This window comes from Camelus bactrianus, chromosome 15, assembly GCF_048773025.1.
Source record: "Camelus bactrianus isolate YW-2024 breed Bactrian camel chromosome 15, ASM4877302v1, whole genome shotgun sequence".
NCBI lineage: Eukaryota > Metazoa > Chordata > Mammalia > Artiodactyla > Camelidae > Camelus > Camelus bactrianus.
Window position 1 is genome coordinate 54,392,504 of NC_133553.1, and position 25,949 is coordinate 54,418,452.

At 34.9% G+C, this 25,949-nt stretch overlaps 1 protein-coding gene across 2 annotated transcripts in view; it reads left to right on the plus strand.

Moving 5' to 3' along the window:
- Positions 1 to 18,817, plus strand: part of CCDC85A (coiled-coil domain containing 85A) — a 1,028,435-nt gene extending 1,009,618 nt beyond the window's left edge. Inside the window, exons 7-10 of one of the 2 annotated variants that reach the window (XR_012498972.1) lie at positions 6,066 to 6,311; positions 7,420 to 7,505; positions 11,167 to 11,283; positions 14,027 to 18,805. The gene's annotated coding sequence lies outside the window, so the exon portion shown is untranslated. Of the gene's footprint in view, positions 1 to 6,065; positions 6,312 to 7,419; positions 7,506 to 11,166 lie in introns of both variants that reach the window. The other variant, XR_012498971.1, reaches the window with a different exon arrangement.
- The last annotated feature ends 7,132 nt before the right edge of the window (positions 18,818 to 25,949 follow it).

Consider the following 25,949-nt stretch of genomic DNA (forward strand, 5'->3'; position numbering starts at 1 on the left):
ATCAGAGAGCTGAGGGAACTCAGAGAAGACAAGCATTGTAGAACACACACACACACACATAAAATTATTTATCCTCCTTTTGTCTATCTGTCACATCATATTGTTTGGCATTAACTCTTTTTTTCCTTCACGTTTCCCTTATTATAAATCATGTGGCAAACAAGGACCTACTGTGTAGCACAGGGACTATATTCAATAGCTTATAATGGAAAAGAATCTGAAAAAGAATATATATATATAAAAAACTGAATCCCTCTGCTGTACATCTGAAACTATCACAATATTGTAAATCAACTATACTTCAATTAAAAAATCATGTTATAATAAATACTCTTTGTAAATTTTGTGCATGAGAGTTCCTCTTTTAGTAGCTCCTAGGACAATTTTGATTAGTACAAAATTGAATCATGTTTATAATTTTGAAAAGTAGAACAATTAAATACATCTTTATTTGTGGATAGAAAAGCTGTATTTTTAATATAAACTGGTCCAATAAAGTGTCTTTTATTGAACAAAAACCAAAGGCTAAATAATATTCAATTTATTAGAATAGGTTTTGTGAATTAGAGTAGATATTAAATTAATCATGGGCTTTTCATCCAGGAGCTTCATTTTGGGAAGAGTATAGAATTTCATAAACCTGATCTCTCTTGCCTTCACTTATTTGTACTCCATTTTTTTCAAAGTAATTAATGAGTCTTGGAAATCATAAAATATTAAGGCAAAAGTTTTTCAAACTTTTGAGATAATTCTACCCTATTAAAATTTTTCTAACAAACAACTCATAATTGGCTTTACTAGTTTTTATTGTCATCTGTAATACTGAAGCAGACACTTTAAAACCAAATTTAACTATGCTAATTTACTTTTCTGGATGATCTGTAATGCCTGGAATTGTTGGGTTTTTATGGCCTGGAATGTTGTCTGTGTAGGTAAATGTTCTAAGTGAGCTTGAGAAGAATGTATATCCTACTGTGGTTGGAGTATTCTATAAATATGAATTAGATCAAGTATATCGATAGTTCTGTTCACCTATATACTTCCTGACTTTCTGGATGTTCATTCTATCAATTACTGACAGAGGTATAGTGAAGTCTCTTATTATAATATTGCATTTGTTTATTTCTCCCAGTTCTACTAGCTTTTGCCTCATGTTTGTTGATGGTCTGTTGTTATGTTGTCATACACACACACACACACACACACATGTTTAGGATTATTGTCTCTTCTAAGAGATTTGATCCTTTATCATTATCATTATATAATGTCTCTCTTTATAACTGATAATTTCCCTTATTCTGAGGTCTGTTTTATCTGAAATTAATTATTCTAGCTTTTTACTAATTTCATTAGTGTTAGCAGGGTATATATTTCTCCATCTTCTTACTTTTATTCTATCTAAACATTTATACTTAAAGTGGATTTCTTGTAGACAATATAATTGAGTCTTATTTTTTATAATCCATTCTGACAGTATTTGTCTTTTATTTGCTATATTTATATGAATCATACTGAATACGATTACTGATATATTTGGATTGATACCTACCTAGTTTCCTATTTATTGCATTTATTCTTTGGTCTTACCCCTCCCTCCCTTCTCTGGTTTAAACTGAGCATTTTATATGTTTTCATTATATCTCCTTGATTAGCATTTAAATTACATTTCTTATAATAATAAATTTAGTGCTTGCCCTGGAATTTCTGTTATGCACTTAGACTAATCAAAGTCCCTCTGCAAATAACACTACTATTTGCTTATTTTTTTCCTCCCGTTCCTTCTGACATTGGTGCAGTGCATTTCACTTCTCCAACAGTAAGTGTTTTTACTATTATTACTTTAAACAGCTAACTTTCAGATCAATTAAGAATAAAAATATTTATTTTACTTTCATTTTTCTTTCTACAATATTTTTAAACATCAGTTTCTGATCTATATCATTTTCCTTCTCTCTGAAGAACTTCTTTTAACATTTCTTACAGAGTAGGTTTGCTAGTGATAAATTCTGCCAATTTTTGATTGAGAATCTATTTCTACATCACTTTTGAAAGATAATTTCACTGGACATAGATTCTACATTGATGATTTAAAAAAAAAACACTTTAAATATTTTATGTCACACTCTTTTTACTTGTGTGGTTTCTGAAGGGACCCTTCTGTAACTCTTGTCTTTATTCCTTGAAGCGTATGAGTTTCCTAGGGTTGCCATTACACATCACCATACTCTGGGTTGCTTAAAACAACAGGAAATTTTTTCTCATAGTTGTGAGGGCTAGACGAATGGAAACAAGGCATGAGCAGAGTTGGTTCTTTCTTAAAGCTCTGAGGTGGAAACCATCCTATGCCTCTCTTCTAACTTCTGGTAAGTGCCAGCGGTTTTTGAAATTCTTTGGTTTATAGATGCACCGCTTCAATCTCTGCCTCCAGCTTCACATGGTGTTCTTTCCTCTGTGAGTCTGTGACCCAGTTTTCTTCTTATGAGGATATCACTCATTGGCTTAGGCCTCACCCTAATCCAGTATGACCCCACTTTAACCTGATTATGCCTGCAAAGACCCTATTTCAAAATAAGCTCACAATAATAGGTACCAGGAATCAAGACTTCAGCGTATCTTTTGGGAGGACACAGTACAGCTCACAGCAGTAGGTGAAATGTCCTCCCCTTTGGCATTATTCAAAATGTTTTCTTTGTCTTTGGGTTTTGCTTTTTGAATAGGATGTAACAGGTATAGATTTCTGTTCCTTCTTTATTGTTTTATTTTGTATTTATATTGCTCAATGTTTTCTGAGCTTCCTGAATCTGTAGTTTAGTGTGTATGACTAGTTTTAAAAAATTCTTTGTCAGTATTACTTCAAGTATTTCTTTTACTCTGTTCTCTATTTTCCTTCTCGTATTTCTGGTATTCTAATTGTATATACGTTTTGAAAATTTTCCACAATTCTCAGATGATCTGTTCTTCCCTTCTCCCCTCCCCCCACCATTCTCTCTATATATGAGTTTGGAAAGTTTCTATTGACTAGTCTACTCTTAGTCTCCAGAAAGTCATTTAAATACCATTTAAATGTTCTTATCAGTTTATGGCTGCAGTGACTTCTGCTTTAGACAAGCACAGCTAAGCTGTGACTTTCAATTTATCTGTCTTTTTAGATATCATGGTGGTGGGCAATTTGCCCTGCAGCCTCATTTCTCTGATGGTTCCAGAAAAGTTTACTGATTTTTAGTTTAATTTTTTTCTTGTTTTGAAGATTGGACTATGACTTCTAAGCTCTTTATATAGTGGAGCTGAAACTGGATGTCTCCACTTTTTTTTTTCTCTCGTAAAACATTTTGTATTGCTTACTTGGATCTCTTTGAGTACTCAGTATTTGAAGTATATAGCATTGCTATCTTGCTCTTACAACAATTCAGTTATCAATGGAAACATATTCTTTCACATATTAATCTGCTTTTTCTTCTCTTGGTTCCCACATTCCCTTAAATATATTTGTTGCTCTATATGTATTCATTAGTTTAAGTCAAACTCTTCATATTGCTCAAGTTTTTAAGCTCAAAGTGAGCAGTGAAAATTGGAAAGTATGTTTGTTCCAGCCGGCCATGTATTTTCTGCTGATGTAAAGGAAGGGCAACTCCCTCATGTAATTCTCATCCGATGCAGAAGTATACACCCAAACCCAACAGCAAAAAATATCATGAATACAAAATGCTAAAAGCCAGACCATCGCAGGAGCTCGGTAGGAATACTTACTAGCATAATTACTAACCAGCATTTTGAAATCCTCACCAACATAACATGTAAATAAAATGAGTGTCATTATAAAATTGTTAACAGAAAGAAATTATTATTACATTATAAACTTTTAACTAATTACACCTCAGTAGGTATTATGATTATGTAATCATATAATCCTTTAGAAGATAGCAAGTTACTAAAATTAAACAGAGAAATTGATGTCAGATAGAAATAAGATAAATACACAAAAACAATAGTTTTATCTTTTTGTGTGTCTACTTAAAATTGCCAACTGGACATGGAAAAATAACTTCACTCACAGTAGCACTAAAAGCTATTAATATTTAAGTGTAAAAGAAGCAAGATAGATCTAAAAGTGCTAAATGGTAAAAGCTATATAATTTTACTAATGAAAGTGAGGACTTCAACAAGTAAAACAATATAATACACTCCTACTAGGGAGGACTCGGTATCATCAAAATAGCAATGTCTAAATTAACACATGTAAGTAATGCATTTGCAATTAAAACCAAACAAATGTATGCATTTAACAATATGATTCTAAAGTGCATATTTCAAAAGAAGTATAAAAAATTAAGAAAATGATAAAAATGAATAGTTATGAGAGGGCTGGTCTTAAAAGATATCAACGTTTAAGTCATGGCCAATTTAATCAAAAGTTTGGCTCAGAAACTAGCAAATAGATCAAATATTTATTCATTGCCAGAGGAACAAAATAGACAATCTATAATTTCTCTGTGGGAATCCAATGTGAACACATACTGAATTTAATCTTGTAAAAATTCATTTAATAAATGATGTTGGAACAATTGGCTATCTAATTGATAGGATAGAAAGTTGGACTCCTAAAAGTTTTAAATAAAAAAATTAGAATGTAACTCCTTTAGTAAACTAGAAACCCCTTACGCCTGTGAAGGCATGATAGACGTATTATATTACCAGCCCTCTCCCAAAAATGTGTATGACAGATGCTGCAATAAATAAACAAGAAAACTGAGACTGACAAAATAACTACAGTGTCTATGAAATCCTATGAATTAATAAGAAACAATGAAAAAAGGGAAAATTATATAAAAAGACAATATCAGAATAGTCAAAATATACTTGAGAAGATGCTCGATTTCTCCACTAGTCAGGGAAATGCAAATTAAATCTATAATTACATTTGTAAAGCCACTAGATTGTCAAGTGCATTATTGCTGAGTGTTAGCAGGATATGAAAAAAATGTATCATATACATTCCTGATATGAACAAAAACTGTTACTCTCTGGAAAAGGCAGGAAAAATACTTCTATATGTTTTATATTGGCATAATAGAAGGAAAGATATGCTGATTTCTAAATAAGATTACAATGTCACTTTGATTTTCTGGCTTCAATCAGATCAAGGCATCCCTCATTTATAGTCCTTAGTTAAGAAGATGACAAAAATAGGAGTCTCCTAAGGAATCTTAGTAAGAATAAATAAGAGTACAGACTTGGCAAACCACTTCTGTAAGATATAATACACAATATGGATTTTGACAGTCTGTAGATGTGTAGAAAGCCATTATATAAAGCTTGGTTGAAGACTGATTATATTGTTTAATCCAGAATAATAATGCTAGAAATTGTGTTCAGTAAAATGCAATATAGTTCAAACGATAATAGTTTTAGCTCTAGCTGTGATGAAAACCCCACTTTCTTTCAATATAGACATTTAACAAAAACAAACACTACCATTCTGTATATTTTGAAATACTTAGTGTGCTCTGAGTCACTTGTGTGCACATTTTCTAAAGTTGATGGAGAAAATGATTTTATGTTCTGTGGAACACAAAGCACAAAGTGAGTGAGTAGTGCAACTAAGAGTCTTATTTAAGTTCCTTTTCCATCTGTAGGGAGACAGAAGAGAGTTGAATTAACTGACTTGAATAAGGTAAAATACAGCAATTGCAATATGTCATAAAAGAACAAGGAAAGTAAGGATCAAGGAATTTGCCTCCTATTGGCAAAGCGAAAATTAAAATAAGGGAATAAGTTTAAATAAGGGCAATATGATGATAGAGCAGGTAAAGAAATCCTCAGGCTGTTAAGTGAATGGGTGCTGGGCGAGTGGAAGACAGTTTTAGTAATTCCTGCCTTCTGGTATTCACACTCTGATGCAGCTCTCTCCCCTTGAGTGTGGGGTGGACATAGTGATTTACTTCTAATGAACAGAATACAGAAAAACTGATTTACCTGTGTTTGATGATTAAGTTAAAAATCATGACTTCTTTTTACTAGTATTCTCTCTTATGTTGGCTCGCTCGCTCTCTCTCCCTCTCTCTCAGTTTCCTCATTTTGATCAAGAGGGCTGTCATTCTGAAACAGTCCATGTGGCAAAGAATTTATGGCAGCTTAGAGCCAACAACTTGGAAGGAACTGAGGCTTCTCAGTCCATCAACCCACAAGAAATGGAATCCTGCCTGGGTTCTCTTGGAAGAAGAATTTTCCCCAACCGAATCTTGAGCTGAGTGTGGTCCTGGGCTGAGATGTTGATTGCAGGCTTGCAAGAGACCCTGAAGCTAAGGAACCAGGTGAGCCATGCTTGGATTCCTGACCCATAGAAAACATGAAACTAAATGTGTGTTGTTTAAGCCATAAGATTTAGAGTAACTTGTTATGCAGCAATAGGTATGTAATATAGTATGTGCTCTTAGTTAAATATAAGGGGAATTATTATGACATGATTTATGAAAGCTTCATGAAGAAAAAGAATGAGCTGAATCTAAAAGGGAGAATAGTATTAGTTGTTGTCCAGTTAAACTTAGCGCATTTTTAAAATGGCCATGATTAGCTGAAAATAATACTTGGAAGAGCTAAAAGAAGACAAGCATTAATTGGAATGAAATGAAGGGGACTGAAAGCAAGAAAAGTTTAGCAATTAAGAAAAGATAGGGAAATCATAAGATTTTTCAAAATGAGAGGGAGATGGACAGAAAGAGGAGGAGGGCAACGGAGAAGGCAGAGGGAGAGGGGAGAGAGGGAAAGGTAGGGGAGAAAGCATTAGATGTGGATATCTTAATTTCCATATGTATGGCTTTTAAAACATTTTCTAATTTAGCCATAAAAATAGGTATTTGGGTTACTATGAATGGTGAGCAGTTTATTTGAAATTAAACATCATTAAATAGGATTCTGAAGTGTGTGTGTGTATGTGTGTGTGCTTGTGTGTTTCACAGATGCTATGTTATGAAAATATTCAAGGTATTTTAGTCCAAAAATCCTGAAAGATTCAAGAGGAATCCAGAAATACTTGTGAGTGGTTCCTCTATACTCCATTCCACTTTCACGAGTGTAAAACACTCATGTAAGCTCGCTCTGTGACTAGTGTAAAGCACTATGCTTTGTTTTCAGACACTGAAAGAATGTCTTCATGGTGACTATGTATACACTTCAGTGGTGGGACACCAGAAAAACCAGACTCTGAGGATACAAATGTGTGCAATTTATTGATTGAAATTATAAGCATCTATATTAATTCATCTGTTTTCCTGCTCCAGTCTTTTCATGCTGTTACATAGTTAACAAAAGATGATCTCTAGGTGGTCAATAACATCTACTCTAAAAGGCTGTGCTGTAAAGATCCATAATCTTACCTCACTAATCTACCTAATTTTGTTGTTCCAACTGTATTTCAAGCAGCAGTGATCTTTGCCTACTTTCAGACTACTCTGCCTTCAGTTAGCAAGGCAGCCGTGTGGATCAGGGCTGCGCACTCCAGACAAAAGGTAAGAATCACTTGGCGTATCCATCAATGTAATAACTCAAAGACTTCCTTTCCAGATATTCTGATTCTGAAAATCAGTATGGGGACCCAGAATTTTACACTAGATGGTACTTACAATTAAAGGAGTTTAAGCAACACTTAGGAAGATGATCAGGAAGAAGAAAAATAACAGCAGTTGTCATCAGAAAAATGTGTGTATCCTTTAGCTGAATCTTAGAAATCCAGATTATAACATATTACAATGAAATAAGAGTTGGAGTAATTTCTGAAATTTTATGCTTCTTAAACTTTGAATTTTAAAACAGAAGAGCATTTTAAAAACAGATTATTGTATCACTTTTATGGTCTCTGTGGAAATCTAAGAAAAAAACTGATTAGTAAAGGTTAGCATCTCAGAAGAAGTTTTCAATAAGCAGTAGAGCAGAAATAAGCAAATAAAGAATAGTCTCTCTGGATTGGAGACCTAAGTATTACCTTTATTTTTGGTAGAGGCCAAGGTAGAGCATATAACCAAGTGGCCCCCACTCGGCACTGAATCAAGCAGGCACACCCTGGGAAGAGCCACCTCTGCAGGAATAATAACTAGTGCTTTCTCCAAGTGGAAGGTAGACCTGGTTCTATTCATATCATTCCTAGTTTGTTCTCAAATTTACAAATCAGGTCAATGACTGCTTCTCTTTAGGAAAAGACTGAGGAAAGGGGCAGGGAGGCCATGAAGGAGTTTAGGAGCAATCTCTCCTAGGGGACACTAGGAGGAGGGGGGAAAACGTTCCCTTAAAAGTAAACACATGGAAACTAGTCAATATCTTTACTTAGACCTTTGGATTATCTCTTTTAAGTGTTTTTTAAATCATGATTTCTTCAACTCCTACACCCTCTTACTAATTATGAAACATTAATTCTGAAATTTCAGCCAGCCATAAGGACATAATTATACACACAAAGTGAGCATAACCTGCTAATTAAGATAAAATTATGTGACTGAACTAGTGTCCCTATTATTATCTCAGTGATCCAGTCTAACAATGTGTATTATTGCATTTTGTACTGTATTAATATGCATAGAAGACAGAGGGTCAAGGAGTCTGTAAGGAATGAATCAAAGCCAGAATCTCAAGGAGACAAGAGGATTTAGAAATTATCCTAGAGAGTCTACAGAAGAGGCACTGTGCAGACTTTGTAGTGGAAACAAAGAGAAGGAAATTATTTACCACCCACAACTCATTGAAATACTTGGAATACTCAGAAAATATAGAGTAGTTCTTTGACAGGGCATGAGGATAGAAGGTAGAGGTGATGGGAGGAAGGCTTAAGAGGAGTTGAAGCCCCCTCTTAATGTGTTGAGGACAGAAGACTGGAGTGTTTATGACAACCTTAGGAATGATTTCTTCATTGTTTGGGCTAGTGTCTTTAAACTGTTCTTTTCCCCATGAGCACTTATTTGTAAAAGTTTTAAGACTATAACCCTAATTATTACATTTACATCTGTATGTTTATAGATAGAGATATCAAATTATATAATATCGTCAAATTGCCTGATTAATTGTTTTTAGTAAAGTTTAATATAGAACCTTGGATTTTCTGCTAGGTAATTAGAATTAGGAAAGTTGATAGAAACTAATAGGCTAATAACAATGGCTGGTTTGTATAGAGTAAAATATTTGACTATCCTAATCTAAATCCTTTGTCAAAAGAACATTCAATTATAGATATTTCCTTCCATTTAGAAGTATGTACTGCATTTTGAGATACTGTCATTATAAATGCTCAAATACTTAGGTACTTAAATGAATAAGCTATCTAAAATGCATAAATTTAAATACATATACATATAGTAAGGAGAGTTACTTTTTTCCATGATAACGGATAAGTGATTTGTTTCTGTCCCTTTGACTCTCTCTTATACTTCACATGCAATGTATTGTAGTAACTATTTATAATGGCACACTCGTACCTTGGTCCATGCGTGGTCCATTTTAATTTATCTAGTTAATTACTTAAAATGCTGTAAAGCACCTTCAAACATATCACTAAACTTTAGCTCTTTTATGTGAGTTTTGCCACCTAATAGCTTAATACTTATCATCTAAATGGAAGGCTGAATCAGGTTGCTGACTGCTACCAGCGTAATTGTTATACATTAGAAGAAAATGTTCTTTACTTTTTCACACTGATAACATTTACTTCTTAAAAATTGAACACTCACTTACTTAGTGGCCACATGCCTTCTCTGCAATTATTTTTTAAGTCTACTCTATTTTTAAAAACTAAATGCTAATACTGTAACATCAGAGGATTTAATTTATATTCATGGAGATTCATACATAATCACATTGATTACTTCTACTTAACACATTAAATAACTTGCTGACTGGCATAAAGTCTTCAAATGCTCAACATGAAAAATGACCAAATGAGATATTTTTCGAGTTAAGGAGTTGAAAAAAATCATGTAACTTGCTTCAATTTGGGGGGCTAATAAACCTGTGATAGCTGTTTCATTTATTATTTTGTCTTTTCAATGAAGACATAACACGTCCATGTTTTTCTCTCAAATAGAGTAATCAAACTTTCTTCATTCTCATTTCATTTTATTGTTAAAGAATCTGGAAGCTGCCCATAACATAAAGCATTGAGAGCAAACCGTTTCAAATAATTTGTTCTTTGAGAATTTATTTTTTATCTTTTCCAACTCCAATTTTTTTGTCCTTGCTTCGTTTTTTAAAAAACTTTTTTGTGATGCTAGTAGCAAGTTCAGTTTCAGAATCAATTTTTTAATATATGTTTTAATATAAAAATAAATTAGAATTTGCTTTAAGAATAATTTAGAATAAGGTAGTTGTAAATTGGGTTATATTCCAAACTCATTTAACTTTTCTATACCCTTCTAACGTTGGGAGAGGCTGTGTCAACTAACTCTATGACATAATGGATAGTGACCCAATTTAGTAGACAAATTGGCCTATAAAAGAAGGAGAGGGGAATAGAAATCAAGTGCATAGGTTCTGACATTTAAATATAACTGCTATTTCAACGTGTAACATTGTAAATGTAGTAGATAATATTCCAATGCACATAGAGTATTCAAAGTTTTCTAAGTGTTTGCTTTGGTAATTTGGTAACCTCTCCTCTTTCTCAGTAATGAGGTAAACATTTCAGGCTTAACCAGTACGTAACTGAGACAGATACTAACTGTATGGGCAAGCCAAGGGGAAGGAAGCAGTTTGGCCTTTGTAAGGGCAAGCCAGAAGAGGCATCATAGAACTTTAGTACTCAAACTGGTTGTAAATGATGAACATAAAACAATAGATGGAGGTAAAAAGAAATAAATATTTAAAATCCCAGGGGAATAACAGAGCATGACGTATTAGGGAAATTTTGAGAATTTGAGTAAAGCTTTATAATATGTCTCTGCTAGAAATGCTACATGCCCACTCCAGCGACCCTTCTGCTCCTGTGGAATCTTCCTGAATGATCAAAAGAATTGGGTTAACAGTTACTGCAGGCGTTAACAGTGAATGAAAGTATCTCCTAAAGTTGGATATTACATAATATGTGGCATCAACTGGACCTGATGCCCTCACTGGGGCTAACTTAATCTGGGGTTAACGCATCTTTAGGTGAGACCAACAAGAGAAAGAATACTGTTATTCTTGTTGCAGATCCAGAAACTATAGTGAAAATCTGAGGTGTTGTTAAACACTCAACCTCCTTTTACATCTCAACTGGATCCTGAAGAAAATTACAGTCCCTGGGGTTTCAGTTTATCTCATGAGCTGGTAAGTTAGTCTGTTGGTGCTGCTTCACGGATGCAGGAGAAGGCATGAGACTCCTGGGTCAGGGGTAAAGGACTTTATCACTCACAGCAGCATGAGCACCATATTTGCACTGGTTCTTCTTTTTCCACTCATCCACTGGAGCCAATGCAAGGGGGCCCAAATAGATGCTGCATGTGCAATGAGTTGCACTACAGGAGAAAAACACGGAGCTTGGAGAATTTACCAACTTAAGGCAACCACAAGTGGTAAGCAAGCCTGCCCTTTGTCCCAAAGAAAGATATGACCTCATCCCTCAGGGCTGCTTGCTGTAAACACAGTCCTGAGAAACGGCTTAGGTATGATGCTGTCAGGGCTTTGCATGCTTGGTAAAACCTACTAAGATTTGTAGGAGTGTGACAGGTTTTGGAGACAAAAACATAAGTAAGATTGTGGAAGTAAGTCCACATCTGGAAGGTCACCCCATGAAAGACTGTTCTACTTTCATTCCTTTATTTAGTTAGTTTTGCAAAAATAAAATGTCCCTGGATTTCTCAATGTTTCCATAAAATCCCTTAGCCTCCTGAGACATGGAAACATTTTACTCTTCACATATCATGAGAACTAGAGCTATCGCTGTTTATCTTGTAAATTGTTTCATCTAATAGGATAATAAAACTCTATTTCCCCAAGAGAGCCAAGGGTGGGCCTGGACTGGGTCCCTAGGTTCAGCTGCAGGCTGCCCTGGCGGCTGGAACATTCTCTCCCCAGGTACATACTGACATTTCAGTAGGAAAAAATCCCCAGATAGAGGGGGCAATCTGGTTCTTAGAGAGATTTTTATTTGTATACCAAAGGATTGGAGGCCTTTTCAAAAACCTTCTCAGGAAGGGAGGGAGAGAGCTGCATCCTCCTTTATAAGCAGAGAAAAACTGTCTTACTTCCACTCTCACCTGTGGATGGTTGGGCTGCTTATGTAGGAAAAAATCCTATCAGCTCTTTTCATGTCACCTGATGATAGGGGTAAAAGAATCAATGTATTTACCATTTACTGTGAGTTGACAGAAAAATCTGTCTGTAAGCCAGAATATCTCCTATGAGCAGTTCAGGGAAAATCAATAAAGGTAAATATTTTAAAAACCAACATTAGTCAGTTTTCAACAAATATCTATTGATCATCAATTATACGCCACACTTGGTTTTAAGGCCAAAGATAAATTAGAACTAAAAGGAGCATATTCCCTAACATGGGGTTTGTAGTTTAGTGATGTCCAGTGAGCAAAAATGACACTAAAAATGGACTATTATCTATTCTTATGAATGCTACAAAAATAAATATAAAAGTGAATCAGGTTGTTGTGAAGGATAATGGGGAAAATCCAACTTAGATTACTATAAGGCAAGGCTTCTCTTAGAAATTACTTCACAGCACTAATATATATTAATAAAGAAATACATCCATGCACTCTTTTCTCTCCTCCCTCTTCTAGTTTGAGCACTACTTTATCCTAGTGCCTAGGACAAGGCCTTGAACATAGTAGAAAGTTAGGAAATATTTCTGAAATGATGAGTAAATCACTGAATGAAAAAAAGCCATTTAGTCATTCAACGTGAGCCCTAAAGTGTAGCAGTTAGTCAGGCCAAGATTGGAGGGGAAAGCATTCCAGATAGGGAAAAAGCGTGTTGAAAAACCTTGGGGAAGGAGTAAACAGGACCTTATTGGCCATGTTAAGGATTTTGTATTTAACTCAAGAGTGATCATAATAAATTATACATTTTAACAAGGGTACAAGAGGATGCAATTTATATATTTTTAAAATGTATACAGGCCATTAAGTGGACAGCGGATTTTCTGAGAGCAAGAAGAAGTAGGAAAGTCATTTCGGAAGTTCTCCATTAGGCCCTGGTTGACAGGAGAGGAAGGTGACAGTGGACAGGGAAATAAGTGAGCATACTGAAGAGAAGACTCCTACATGGAGTCAGTGAGAATTGCTGATGGGACTGAGGAAGAAGTTGGCATCACCAGTGTTAAGTATAGAAGACAGGAATCTGCTGAAATGTGAATGTGTGGTATAGTTCATTGAGCTTTGAAAGGACTACTCAAGAATACATCCAGCCTTAAAATTAAATCCATTGAAAAAAGTAAAATGTAAGAAGCAATGGAGAACACATTAATCAGCAAAATATCTTACAAATGCTTATTACTACCTATAATATGTGGCTTATTTTGTAGGTGTTTTTTAACATGCTGAAACTAAATTTTCAGAAAACAATGATTTGCAAGATGGCAATGGAAGTATTTTAAGGTTAGTTAAGCATAAGATCCCTTGGTGAAAAACTTTGGATTATGCCAGAAATACATATAGTTTAAATATGTATGTTGAAATTTTAATTACTAAAAATAAAACCTGTAATACCCAAACCAACAGATGAAGTTAAAAAAAAAAAAAAAAGGAAAGTGAAAAGAGAGAGCTAAGATTCAAATGATTTAGAAATGTTCAAGGCTACATGGGAAGATAATTTTGCATAAACAAGAAAAGGATATACATGAGGATAAGACAAGGTTACAAGATTTGAAAGCACAATTTACTATCTTCTCAAGGGCAATAAATACCAATTTGAATTATTAACAACTTCTTTAAAAAGTGCAATTAGTTAATTGAAAAAGTATATTAAGATACTGTGTTTTAACATATGTGAAATCTACTAATTTCTGATCACTAGCTTTATAAAAACAGTGTATGGTTTGGGATTTTGCTCTTAATAGGGACTCCACATCACAATTGAAAGAAAATGCTGTACCTGCAGGATGAAAGAAAAGAGGTGATGTTTGCTTTCTTAGCCTTCAAATGGGAAGCCAAAGAACTGGAGACTGAGAGAAAGAGACACAGAGAGACTTCACCATATCTGAACAAGAAATACTGCTCTGTTCCCATCAAACCCAGACACAATAGAGAAAATCATAACCTTGATAGACTCATTTGCTCTAATTGCAAACTAGACACTTTTACAGATACAATAGGAACACAAAAGATCCTCCATGTCATGGAAGAGGGTGTTGCCAACAATTCTGTTAGTACACTCATTAGAAGGACACAAGTCCTTAGTATCTTTTTCATGATTGTATCCTTTTGCTCATTCCTTCACCAAGTTATGAGTCCCAAATTTGTTTCAACCTCATCCCACATTTGAGCCTAACTATTTTAAATGATAATAACCAGGTAGCTTATGATTACCTTGTGCTTTAAATTACTTTATAATGAATTTATATTTTTCACACAGTCCTAAGAGGCAAGTCAGTGTGCATACAATCTCTATTCTACAGATGAGAAAATGATGACCTGGAGGGGTGAAATGTCTCTCCTATGTTTACAAGTCCTAGGAGGGGAAAAATCAGGGCAGGTCTCTGATTCCCTAACATCAAATTTGGTTCTCTTTCTGTTAAAACAAAGTACATTTTATACAATATCACATGATTAACTTGAACTATAAAGTTGCTTTGGTTAAAGTGATTTATAAAATAAAGGACTTAGAGCGCGTAATTACATGATTATAGTTTTATATTAATAAAACCACACTATGAAGAGTAGATTTGATTTAAAATTAGTACTTATGGAGATGTGCATTAATAAAATATTTTAATAATAAACATGAATAAGAGCTAAGGGAGTGAATTCAGCATATGGAGACACTTGTTCTTAGAAACCTGATTAGCTCTAAGGATACTAAATCTTATCACTGGGTAGAGTTCTGCTAGTAAAAACTGAAGATTTCTTTCCTAGTCTCTGTGCTTCATGTAATTTGGTTCTTAATACCCTCAAAACACAGATCAGTGTTAAAACAAATGAGTGTTGGCATCAGCAACTGTTGCCCAGGACCTGGGCCATGCAGGTACCTAAGCATTCAGTATCTGCTGACATGCCTTTCCTTTTCCTAGTCTCCAAGGGCTACCGGGACAGGGGATGAACTCCCTCAGTTCTCATCCTTACCTTACCCTGACTCTCCTGTGGTTCAAACTGACAAGAAGCTTTGAAAGGACAAATTTTTTTTTTCCCTACAAACTCTCTAGAGTACCGATTCACAAACCTGATTGTAGCAGCAGAATCTCCAGTGAGCTATCTGGAAACACAGATGTGTAGTCCCCACATTGACACACTGACTTACTAGTGCTAGCATGTGCTTTGGGCACCTCTGTTGGTTTAAAAACCCTCAGAATGATTTGGTTCTCAGGATGGGAACAACTATTGCACTGTCAAACGTCAGATTAGGGGGCTGGGGACTGACTCTCTTACCCTGTCTTTTAATTTCTAGATTCTTAGCCTGTCACTTTAGAAATACTCCAATCCCAAAGGATAGATAGCAGTTTTTGTTAAACAAAACTCAGGGCATTCTCTGGGCCATGTTTTCATATCAGATGCAGTTAATGTTCCTGACAGGAAACACCTCATCATGGCATTGTCTACCTACTGCCTAGAACACAACCAGTCAGGTTTTACATTTTCTTATTTCTTTTCAGCTTAATTGAGAAGCTAATTTGGACAAGGTTCAAATTATGAAAAAATATGATTTCTATCACTCCCTTTTTCTGTATGTCTCAGAATGTCCAGTAGTAAAAAAAGAGTCACCACTAAACATGCCAATGATTCTGAGTATTCACATCTATCTTCTTTTACCTTTGGGATGTATTTCCTTTCAGGCCCCTTCTGTCCTTGAGAATAGGATTCCTACAATTTAAATACCGGTTGGGAGGAGGTAGCAATCTGCTTAAGCCTGAAGCCTAAGCCATGTACCTAGTTTTAAATGAGAGCCAGGTGTAGGAGTTGTGGGGTTCAAGAGCAGTGAAACACAAAGTCTTACTTTGATTCTGTCATTCCTACAGTAACCTCTAAAATGCAAAAAGAATTTCTATTTTCCGTAACTGGAAAAATACAGACAGTTGTGGGTAAGAGATCTTTAAAAATTTATACCCACCTGTAGTTTTGATACATATTTAATATATTTTATTGGATTTCACAATGCTGCAGTTTATTTTATTAAAGATTCATTCATAATATCCCTCCAAGATTTTCTCAAGCACGGTAAGATATAAACTTCATGGAAGGAGAGATTATTGTGAGATTTGTTTGTGGCTGCATGGCCAGTGCACACAACACTGTGCCTGACACATCACAGATGCAGAGTAACTGTCCATGGCATGACTGAATGATGGCATCTAAATAAAAAGCTTTCAGAACCTTGGCTGTAAGCCGCATGGGTCCCCAGTCCTTGTTATTATTAATTTCCTTCATCTTCAGCCATTTTAAATATTTTTGAATGCCCTTTAAACTTAATAGAATTACTCAGAAAGCTGTCTTTATTTTCCCTGATAGCACCCATTCTCACTGTCCAGTGTTGGTTCTGTGTTTGCAAATGATCTAGGTTATTCTGAATAATATGAATAGTGCATACATAAGTGTAACTCACTGTGTCTATCCACAGTCCTTATCTTTTCTGACCTTTCCTCGTTAATAGCATGGTAAAGGTGTAAGAATTAGAAGGTAAGCAGCTGGCAAATGAGGTCACATAAACATTTAGAGCAGAATTTTGCTAGTTCCATTAACGACCACCTCTGAGTAGGCTGTATTTCAGATACTCACTTGGGAAGTTCCCTCCACTTTGTATGCTTGGAGGTGTCTTTGGCCACCTCAGTTTGATTATGGGACTTTGGCACTACTGCCTTTGTGATGCAGTTCCTTCCACTGCTAAAAGACATCGTCATCTTTCTAGGGGACTATCCGTCATATATTCACCCCAGTAGCTCATTCTCTCATGGCTTCTTCCCATCCTTCTCAGCCAGAGTTCTGATGCTTCCTATTCTTTGGAGGAACTGACTAGAAGCAAGTTATACCTCTCTAAATTGTGCTCATTTAGCCCATTATCTGTGTTTAGCTCCCAAGGTCCAAAATTCTCTAATCTTACTATAACTCACTCACTCCCAAGTGCATGTGTTTACCACCAGGATAGCAAACTTGGGACACATCAGGAACAATCACCACTAAACATGCTGTCAGTGATGCACTTTACTGGGACGGTCCTCTTCCAGGGCATTTTTTTTCTGTGTTTTATCAAAATAAATGTTCTGTTGCAAACCCCTATATCTTCAGACATGACTGAGATTCTTATCATTAGATTCTCCATAGTCCCCATGAGGGGCAGGGTACGTATTTCTCTCTATATGTAGATATTTATCTCTTATATGTACATGCCTATCTCTGTGTATCTATGACTCTATGAATTTATCTATTATCTGTCATGTATCTATCTGATCTGTCGTCTAATCTATCATCCATCTATCTGTAACTATTTCCTCCTTAGGAAGACTTGCCTTATTAGTTTTGTGTCACTGCTGACCCAAAGTAATCTGACTTCCATTGGAGATTTATGTTGAATGCAACTTCTGTAAAAGTTCTTGTCCAGCATCTCCTTAAAAAAAAATTTTTTTCAGTGAGCTCTCCATTGAACTTAATCTAAACACCAAGAAAGAAAAAAATGGCATTTAAGCCATTTAGAGTCTGAAATACATTTTTCTTATTTAACATACAAGTGTTTTGATATATCTCAAGTTTTGTTATTTGATTTCTTAATCTTTATATTAGGAATTACTTTCACGGAAGGATTACTGATATAAACTAATCATGGCAATGATAATATAGAGATTAATTTTATATATTCACATTCCCTTGTATGAGCTAATAAGATAAAATTTTCATACAGTTGATTTTTTTTCAACTTTATTCTCGAGTATGACTCAGTAAATCTGATTTATAGGGCAATTATGCAAAACTCTTTATTATCACTTTGGATTAAGAGTGCTCTAGGAAATTATCTAATAAAATGGTGATTAAGCCCCAGCATCTCCTCCAAATGAGAGCTCTGGTCTTTATTCATTCTTATTCTATGCCCTATGCATAGGGTTTCAGTGACGTCTGGGAAATTTTCTCTTGGGCCCTAAATGACTATCTCTACGAAACAACAACAAAAACTAGCGGCTGCCAAAGCTTTGAAATCCATTACTCTGTAATGAAATCCATTACAATCCCTCATCTGATGTATTTGACATCTAACTTTTAGAAACCATCAAACATATGGACAATAAAGTATCCTGCAGAATTTTTCTCTGTTATTAATCTCAAATCATAGCAGAGGGTTTAGACAAATGTGCATGTATCTGGACTTCTAGAACTCAAGAGATGACTAACTAAGGAAAGTGGGACTGAGATTTGCTTCCACTCAGTGTAAGCCAACTCAATTAGCCATCTTCTAATTGTTTTTTTACCTCTGGAAGACTCTGGGACAAATGGCTTGGCCTGTGAAGAGATCTTTTGGAAGGCCACATTACTCAGGATTTTATGCATATGAAACCTCCTTTTTGTTTGCATATCTTTTAAAATAATTTTTAAATGTATGTACCCACTGATATATTTTAAGATGACTGAAAATGTTTTATTAAAAATTTAAATAGCAAGAATAGATTTATAATTTGAAACTATACCAATCTTTTAAAAAATATTCTGTGACATAAAAATGCTATTATTTATGGCTTACTATTATTGATTTAAATGTATATAAATGTTTTAATAATAAAATATTTTACAGTGCTCATTTTTCTTCTTTAACATATTTAGTTTACACTTAGTCCACAGAAGTTTATTCTAATCTGATTTTATTTTGAGCTTGAAAATCATCTTTTATCATCCTATTCTATTCCTTTGCAACAAGAACATATATATATAAACTTGAATTCGGTATATTATTTTGTATGACCCAAAGTTCTAAATGTTACGATTTTCTTGTGAATTTCATCATTGAATATTAGAACACATCTCATTAAATAACAGAAATATGTAACATTTTTTCAAGATAATTATTTAACATAAAAGTGAAATTTTACTAGAAGTGCATCTCTTTATGAGGTAGATGGAGAGTTATAAAAATTGATTAAATTTATCTGTGGACAGATGTTAATTTTTTATTGACTATCACATGACTAAATATTAATTTTTATATTTCTTTCATTATTATAAACTTTGAAAGTCTTATTAACATAAATCATTAGATAAGAATAGAAAGAAGTTGTTCATATGCCAAATATCACATAGTGATTAGTCATCAAAAATTATTTTTAATTAGGTAGATGCTGAGAGCTCAGTTAAGCCCTTAATCAATTTTGTTGAAAATAAAACATTGAAACAACCTACCTTGCAAAATAATTTGTTAATCATTAGAGTTATTTACTTTCTCAACATTCACAGCAATGTTTCTAATAATTCTTTTTTGGCAGTTAAAAAAGAAGCCCTCAGAAAGAATTCATACCATGTCTTGACAGTAGGCACATTCTCAGGCAGAACAGTTTTAGGAAAGAGACATAGAGGAGTTGAAATTTTTGAGTTTAAGTTACTTAAATCTCTTCATGCCCATGAACTCAATGGATGCCTGCAACCACATTTAAAACTAGTGAAGCAGAGAACTGACCTGAAAGGATTTCTTGATTTCAGGCTTATAAACTCTGAATTAAGTGAGGCAGGAAAAAATCCCCAGAGCCATGAGGACTGGCAAAAGATTCTATTTAGGTTTTGGCTATTTACACTTTTCTAAAAAAAACTGTTGCCTTATATGTTCCTTGGACCAAGGGAACATACTGATTCTTGACAATGCACTTCTAATAACCCTGCTCAATCTCACCTGTAACTGTCTGTACATAAGCTAAAACACTACAAAACGTTACTTTTTTATATAATTAAGCTCAGTAATACTAAATTCCACATTTGATTTTCCCTTGCCTTAGAACAGGTAGTAGGAGCAAAGAGTTTAAAAATGAGAGAGAGAGAGAGAGAGAGAGAGAATCAATTGTTTTCTCTTAGCCAGTATAAATGTAGCCTCAAAATGCTAATGATATTTCATAGGCAAGTTCATGAGCTTTTATGTATTTTTTAAAACAGACTTTATTTTGTGGAGTAGTTTTAGGTTCACAGTTAAGTAAAAAGTACAGCTGACCTTGAACAACAGGGGTTTGAACTGCATGGGTCCACTTAAATGTGGATTTTTTTTTTTCATAGTAAACAGGACAGTACTGTATAATCTGCTGTGGAAACTCTAAGAAGGGAGGGCCAACTGTAAAGTTATAGATGGAAGGCAGTGCCCCTAACCCCAAGGTTACTCAAGGGTCAACTGTACAGAGATTTTCCATACCCACGTCCTTATAAATGAATAGCCTCCTGTATTGTTAACATCCCCCATCACATTGGGACATTAGTTACAATCAGTGAACCTACACTGACACCCAAAGTTCATAGTATGCGTTAAGGTTTATTCTTGGCTTCTAAATTCTATGGGTTTGGACAAATATAGGGGACATGTATCCACTGTAATAGCATCATAAAGAGTAGTTTCATTGCCTTGAAAATCCTCTGTGGTCCACCTATTAATCCTTTCTCACAAACCCTAGCATCCATTGCTCTTTTTTACTGTCTACCTTTTCCAGAATGTCATATTTGGAATCATGTAGTGTGTAGCCTTTCCAGATTGGCTTCTTTGACTTTGTATTATGCTTTATGATTCCTCTACGTCTTTTTATGTCGTAATAGCTCATTTCTTTTTAACACCAAATGATACTCCATTGTCTAGATGTACCACAGTTTATCCATTCACCTACTGAAGGACATTATGTTTGCTTCTCAGTTTTGGCAATTATGAATAAAACTGCTGTAAATATCCACGTGCAGGTTTTTGTGTGGTTATAAGTTTTCAACTCCTTTGGAAAATTACCAAGGAACGTGACTGCTGGATTGTAAGGTAAGAGTAAATTTAATTTTGTAAGAAACTTCCAAACTGTCTTGCACACTGGCTGTAACAATTTTGCATTCCCACCAGCAATGTAGTATCTGAGTTCCTGTTGCTCTTCATCCTTGCCAGTATTTATTGTCGTCAGTGTCCCACATTTTGGAGATTCTAAGAGTTGTGTAATAGTATGTCATTGTTCTTTTAGTTTGCATTTCCCTGAAGATAGTGATGTAAGGCATCTTTTCATGTATTTATTTGCCATCTATGTATCTTCTTGGTGAGATGTCTCTTAAGGTCTTTGACTCATTTTTTAATAGAGTTTGTTTTACTTTTATTGAGTTATGTGTTTTTTGTTTATTCTGGATAATAGTATTTTACCAGATATGTCTTCTTCAAATATTTTATTCTAGGCTGCGGCCTGTCTTTTTATTCTCTTGACAATGTCTTTTGCATAGCAGATTTTTTGAAATTTGAATGAAGCCACGCTTATCAGTTATTTCTTTAATAGATTATGCCCTTGTTGTTGTAGCTAAAGTCATCACTGTAGCTAAGGTCATTCCAGTCTTCTTATATGTTATCTCATAGGAGTTTTATAGTTTTACATCTTACATTTAGGTCTGTGGTCTATTTTGAGTTAATTTTTGTGACTAATATAAGTTCTGCATCTAGATTTATGTACATGCACAAGCGGATGTCCATTTCTTCCAGCACTGTTTGTTGCAAAGACTTCCTTTGCTCCATTGTACTACCTTTGATCTTTTGTTAAAGATCAGTTGACTATATTTATGTGGGTCTATGTCTAGGACTTCTGTTCTGATTCTTTGATCTATCCATCTCTTCCTTTGCCAGTATTATAATGGTTTGAATACAATAGCTTTAGAGTTAAGTCCTGAAGTCAGGTAGTGTCAGTCCTCAACTTTTCTCTTATACTTTAATATTGTGTTGGCTATTCTGGGTCTTTTGCCTCCTGATATAAACTTTAGAATCATTTTGTCAATATCTACAAAATAGCTTGCTGTGGTTTTGATTGGGGTTGAATTGAATCTTTAGCTCAAGTCAGGAAGAACTCACATCTTGACAATGTTGAGTTCTTATCCAGGAACATGGATTATCTCTCCATTTACTTAGTTTTTCTTTAATATCTTTCATCAGAATTTTATAGTTGTCCATGTTGTACATATTTTGTTAGTTTTATACCTAAGTATTTTATTTTGGAAGGTGCTAAAGAAAGTGCTACTGCATTTTTAATTTTAAATTCCGCTTGTTCATTGCTGGTTTAAAGCAATGGACTTTTGTATATTAACCTTGTATCCCACAACCTTGCTGTCATCCGGTATTAGGTTTTTTTGGTCAATTCTTTCAGATTGTCTACATAAAAAAGCACATCTTCTGCAAAGTTTTATTTTTGATTTCCCAATTTGTATGCATTGTATTCCATTTTTGAGTCTTACGGCTTCCAGTACCATGTTGAGAAGCAGGGATGACAAAACATCCTTGCCTTGTTTCTGTTTTAGTGGGAAAGCTTTCAGTTTCCTGTCATTCAGTACGATGTTAGCTGTAGATTTTTGTAGATATATTTATCAAATTGAGGAAGCTCCACTGTGTTCTTGGTTTACTGAGAGTTTTTATCATAAACTTGTGTTGGATTTTGTCAAGTGCTTTTTTGCATCTGTTGATGTGAACATGTGATTTATCTTCATTAGCTTGTTAATGTAGTGGATTATGGTAGTTGATGTTCAAATGTTGAAATGCTTGCAATACCTGGGATAAATCACACTTGATTGTGTATATGTTTATATGTTGTTGGATTCTATTTGCTAATATTCTGTTGAGGACATTTTCATCTGTTTTCATGAGACATGCAGTTCAAGAGTTCAAGGCAGGTTAACTGGCAACAAATTACCTCAGTTTTTGTCTGTCAGAAGAACTCTTTATTTATCCTTCATTTTTAAAGGATAGTTTTGCAGGGTACATTATTCTAGGTTGGTAGGTTTTTATCTCAGAATGTTAACTATTCCACTCCACTTTCTTCTTGCTTGCATGGTTTCTAAGGAGAATTCAGATTTAATTCTTATCTTCGCCACTCTGTAGGTAAGGTCTTTTTTCTCTCTAATTTCTTTCAGGACTTTTTCTTTATCCTTGATATTTTGTAGTTTATATGATATGTCTAGGTGTAATTTTTGGGGGGGGCCTCTATCCTGCTTGTTATTCTTTAGACTTCCTGGATCTGTAGTTTGGTTTCTGGCATTCATTTGGGGAAATCCTCAGTCATTATTCTTTCAAACATATCTACTGTTCCTTCTCTCTTTCTTCTTCTGATACTCCCACCACATGTATGTTATAACTTTTGTAGTTTTCCCATAAGTCTTGGATATTTTGTTCTGTTGTTGGTAGATTTTTTTCAGTCTTTTTTTCTCTTTGCTTTTCAGTTTTGGAGATTTCTATTGAGATAGTCTCAAGCTCAGAGATTCTTTCTTCAACTGTGTCCAGTCTACTAATAGGTCATCAAAGTCATTTATTTCTATACAGTGTTTTTGATCTCTAGTATGTTTTTATTTTTGTTCTTTCCTAGAATTTCCATCTCTCTACTTCCACTGCCCTTTTCTTACATGCTGTCTTTATCCATTTGAGCCCTTAGCATATTCATCATAGTTGTTTTAAAATCCCAGTTGGATAAGTCCAACATCACTGTCATATCTGAGTCTGGTTTTGATGCTTGCTCTGTCTCTTCAAACTGTATTTTTAGTTGTTTAGTATGCCTTGTAATTTTTTTTTTATAGTTGGACATGATGTATTGGGTAAAAGGAACTGTTGTACATATGCCTTCCTTCGTAATGTGCTGTTAAGATATGGGGGAAAGGGAAGCATTCTATAGTCCTTTGATTAGGTCTCAGTCTTTTAGTAAGCCTATACCTCTGGACTGTTAACTTCACATGTGATTCTCAGTTTCCCACCCCTGCTCATGTGAGACAATGGCTAGAGTAGACTGGAGCTGGGTATTTACTTTCCTCCATGTGGATGGCTGGAGACAGTTGGAGCTGGATATTTACCTTCCTTGAGGTCATTAAGGTTCTAATAAAATCCCAGCAAGCTAGGCTCTGGTTAAATAGCTCCTCCTGAGGGCAGGCCTTGTTAAGAACAGAATGCTCTGGTGTATTCATAGTTCCTTTTACCCTCCCTCTTCCCGAAGCAGAAAGGGATTTTTCTGCTATTTGCTGTAAGAATCTGCTAGAGCTCCAGGAAGTAAAACACAGAAGTTTGCATACCCCTGGTCCCGCCCCTCCCCCTGCCCCGGCTGGGTTCCTCTGGAGTTTTTATCTCAGATTTGTCCACACTGAGCCTCCAGCAACTCGTCAGTTAAGAGTTCACGTTTCCCTATCCTGGCACCCGATCCCGTGCAAGTTTTTGCTGGGGGGTTTCTGCTCTGGTAAGTTGTGATGCTCTGTATTTGCCTGTTCCTCTCTCCAGTTTGAGGGGGCGGGACGCTGTTGGCCCTGTGACCTCACTCTCTAACATATCTAAGAATTATTAATTTTTCTGTTTGTTCAGCTTTTTATTTGTTAGGTAGGGTGGTGACTCCTAAGCTTCTTCCATGCTGGACAGGAAATTCAAAATCCTTTTAATTTTTTATTCCCTTTTAAGATTAAAAAAAAATCTGAGTCTAATTATAGATAAAAAGGAAAAATTGTGTTTTATATTCAGGAGATATATATATATATGTATATATGACATGGAATTTCTAATTAGAAAACAAATAAAATAAACATCATAGGAAACTTTAAATTTGGAGCTACTTCAGAAACACCTCTAACCCTTGAAGGGTAGAGCAAAGACATCTAACTCATGCTGCCTGTGCCATTTTGCCTCTAACATCTGTTTCTTTATCAAGAAGGTTCATCTACAGAAGAAATCTAAAAGATAAAAGTGAGTAATAAAAGATAATGTTTTATACTGACAACCTATTGCTCAGATTTATTGTTAAAAGTGCTAACAGGGCATAAGAAACCTGCAGATAACTCCAAGTGAAATGGATGATCTTTACACACTTTGACCAAACCTATTTAAAGAGAGAATTGAATTCGGCAGGATGGGGTATATATAATTGCTCTTTGGAGCACAATTCATCTTATCTAATAGTGCAGTTAATTCTATAGCAATCCCTTAGCCATAATCAGTGCTGAGTATTCCAGAAATCCCAGTCTCCTATGCATAATTTAAGAAAACAAACCAGTACTTTTAGATTGTCTTTAGTGTAAAAATCTAGATCTAAATTTGCTGTTGTAAACTCTGCTCCCCCTTCACTGATATATGAGAGATATATTTGTCTACAATTCAAGGACTAGGTGGTTTAACCTTTACTTTCCTGCTTTATGATTTTATAATACTTCTTTTATACAAATACCAATATCAAGTGTAGGTGGACAATCCAGATGCTGCTGCCACTCCCTTGTGTTTGGCACCTGGCTTCACATAGTTCTGTCATTCCCACATCACTATAAGATGCCAGAGCTAAGAAACCAGGTGGGCCAACCACTCATCAGTTTCCATCTGGGGATGGGATTTTGTTTTTTCTTGTACATTTCTCATTGTCAGTGTTTCTCACGTGCCCAAGGCCACAATGTCCATCAGGATGATTGCTTTGTTTTCACTCTAGAAGTGCAGTTCTTAACCTCAGTGGAGCTTTAACAAGTGCTCATGCCCCACTTCCAGATTCTGATCATTGGTCTGGAGTGTGTCTTAGCCACTATAAGTTTGTAAAGCTCTCCAGGACATTTGAATGCACTCAACAAAGTTGAGAACCACTGATCTAGAAGACTCTAGAAGGTATGAGGAAGAGAGGTATTGTGTTACTATTTCTTAAAGAAACTATA